General features: G+C 48.7%; 1 non-coding gene across 1 annotated transcript; it reads right to left on the bottom strand.

The window, feature by feature from the left end:
• Positions 1 to 1,647: 1,647 nt before the first annotated feature.
• On the bottom strand, positions 1,648 to 1,720 carry Trnat-agu (transfer RNA threonine (anticodon AGU)). Its single transcript has one exon. It is a non-coding gene; the product is annotated as a tRNA-Thr (tRNA).
• Positions 1,721 to 3,267: the final 1,547 nt, after the last annotated feature.

Raw genomic sequence — 3,267 nt, 5'->3', positions numbered from 1 at the left:
TCCACTTGCATATCAAGGTGCGCATGTAGGTGTGTTAAAAATTCTGGAGGCACTGGGTATTGATCCCAGTACCTCTCGCATACTAAGCGAGCGCTCTACCATCTGAGCTACGCCCGCCCCCCCCGAAGACTAATGGTGCTACATACAGCCATATAGACGACACAGACCCTTGCACTCCCATTATTCAGCAGACAAACACTACTCTCTATGTATCCGTTAGGGTGTCTTTCAGGTTTCGTGCATTCTGTATCGAATCGTAGTTGCAAAATGAAAGTAGCACGTATAACGTCGAAAATAGAATTCGGACACCGCTCTGAGTAAGACCAACGTGTTGTCCACCCTCTAGACTTCAATGAGGTTAAGCCGCGATACCTAAGACAGATCTGCACTCGATGACACCTCGATAACAGCCGGTCCCCACACTTACATCTTGCTCTCCTTACGTCAGTATACATCATATCAGTCTGTGTCGCTGGCTTTGCAACATCTTGCGTGACTTTAGGGTCGCCGCGACCAACACTTACCATGCACTGACCACAAAAAATGGAGGCGCCGCAGCTTGAACCCTGGACCTTTCACATGCCAAGCGAACGCTCTACCAACTGAGCTACGAACCATGCACGAGCAAACTGCGCTATTCCCCATTGTTTGCGACTCAGATGCGCACGGACACGATGGTTGGTTGGTTTGTAGCGGTGAAGGGAGCAGAGTACAAAGGCGCGGACCCGTTCATATACACAAAAGTTCCAAGTAGTTTCGATGCTCTGGTATTACAAATGCAAATTCCGTCTGTTTTTAACGTTAAGACGTTAAGACGTTAAGACGTTAAGACGTTGAAAGAGCCGTCACAAATTGCTCCGTTTTCACTCATTGTAGACAATTATACAGCACCTGAGGTAACAAACACATCTCGAGAACCATTGTGCACTACATTATTTACGCCAACTCAGTGCCTCGCTCTTTACTACTGTGTACCACTCTTGTCGTCCAACTGCAAAACACTGGGCCACAACAAGTTTCCGCATCTCCATTGCACTGCGCATACTACGAAACGCTCCCCGATCTTGGCACTCACCCTCGCAGCCGACTTTTCCGACTTTCCACGACGCTCACGCTAGTGACAGCATTATTTATAGTTCGACGTCGCGCCAAAGCGAATGAGTACATTTCGCCTACGGCTTAGGCCGCCCCCCTAGTGTGGCTGCTCGGTGTCTGCAGGCAGCGAGGGTCTGCAAGCTTCCTGTGTTCGCACCTATGTCACCTGTGCTTGCTTGTCAGAGACAGACTATCGCAAAACATACAACTCACTCCATGAATTGATTGCTACGGCATCTGTTATCAGCAGTCACAACTAGCAACACCAGTAGCAGCTGACTGCACGCAAAGAATAGGAATGTGCAGTGGGATTTACGTGAACTCGGCGCAAGGCAGATCTTTCCGACATAGGCTTGAGAATCTTACGGGAACACTTGTACTGTTTCTAAATTAAGTGTAGGCGTGGGAGGAGGGTGCTTCCTGCGCACAAATAACAGCACGCTTGTCAATTGTGGATGCTAATCATTCGCTTGTATCTTCCTAGACACATCTGCTGGTCGTGAATTATTCCACTTGCATATCAAGGTGCGCATGTAGGTGTGTTAAAAATTCTGGAGGCACTGGGTATTGATCCCAGTACCTCTCGCATACTAAGCGAGCGCTCTACCATCTGAGCTACGCCCCCCCCCCCCCCCCCCGAAGACTAATGGTGCTACATACAGCCATATAGACGACACAGACCCTTGCACTCCCATTATTCAGCAGACAAACACTACTCTGTATGTATCCGTTAGGGTGTCTTTCAGGTTTCGTGCATTCTGTATCGAATCGTAGTTGCAAAATGAAAGTAGCACGTATAACGTCGAAAATAGAATTCGGACACCGCTCTGAGTAAGACCAACGTGTTGTCCACCCTCTAGACTTCAATGAGGTTAAGCCGCGATACCTAAGACAGATCTGCACTCGAAGACACCTCGATAACAGCTGGTCCCCACACTTACATCTTGCTCTCCTTACGTCAGTATACATCATATCAGTCTGTGACGCTGGCTTTGCAACATCTTGCGTGCCTTTAGGGTCGCCGCGACCAACACTTACCATGCACTGACCACAAAAAATGGAGGCGCCGCGGCTTGAACCCTGGACCTTTCACATGCCAAGCGAACGCTCTACCAACTGAGCTACGCCCCATGCACGAGCAAACTGCGCTATTCCCCATTGTTTGCGACTCAGATGCGCACGGACACGATGGTTGGTTGGTTTGTAGCGGTGAAGGGAGCAGAGTACAAAGGCGCGGACCCGTTCATATACACAAAAGTTCCAAGTAGTTTCGATGCTCTGGTATTACAAATGCAAATTCCGTCTGTTTATAACGTCTTAAATTGAAAGAGCCGTCACAAATTGCTCCGTTTTCACTCATTGTAGACAATTATACAGCACCTGAGGTAACAAACACATCTCGAGAACCATTGTGCACTACATTATTTATGCCAACTCAGTGCCTCGCTCTTTACTACTGTGTACCAATCTTGTCGACCAACTGCAAAACACTAGGCCACAACAAGTTTCCGCGTCTCCATTGCACTGCGCATACTACGAAACGCTCCCCAAACTTGGCACTCACCCTCGCAGCCGACTTTTCCGACTTTCCACGACGCTCACGCTAGTGACAGCATTATTTATAGTTCGGCGTCGCGCCAAAGCGAATGAGTACATTTCGCCTACGGCTTAGGCCGCCCTCCTAGTGTGGCTGCTCGGTGTCTGCAGGCAGCGAGGGTCTGCAAGCTTCCTGTGTTCGCACCTATGTCACCTGTGCTTGCTTGTCAGAGACAGACTATCGCAAAACATACAACTCACTCCATGAATTGATTGCTACGGCATCTGTTATCAGCAGTCACAACTAGCAACACCAGTAGCAGCTGACTGCACGCAAAGAATAGGAATGTGCAGTGGGATTTACGTGAACTCGGCGCAAGGCAGATCTTTCCGACATAGGCTTGAGAATCTTACGGGAACACTTGTACTGTTTCTAAATTAAGTGTAGGCGTGGGAGGAGGGTGCTTCCTGCGCACAAATAACAGCACGCTTGTCAATTGTGGATGCTAATCATTCGCTTGTATCTTCCTAGACACATCTGCTGGTCGTGAATTATTCCACTTGCATATCAAGGTGCGCATGTAGGTGTGTTAAAAATTCTGGAGGCACTGGGTATTGATCCCAGTACCTCTCGCA

Source organism: Schistocerca gregaria, chromosome 9 (genome assembly GCF_023897955.1).
Source record: "Schistocerca gregaria isolate iqSchGreg1 chromosome 9, iqSchGreg1.2, whole genome shotgun sequence".
Classification (NCBI taxonomy): Eukaryota; Metazoa; Arthropoda; class Insecta; order Orthoptera; family Acrididae; genus Schistocerca; species Schistocerca gregaria.
The sequence above is the reverse complement of the archived record's forward strand: the minus strand, read 5'-3'. Positions and strand labels throughout refer to the sequence as shown.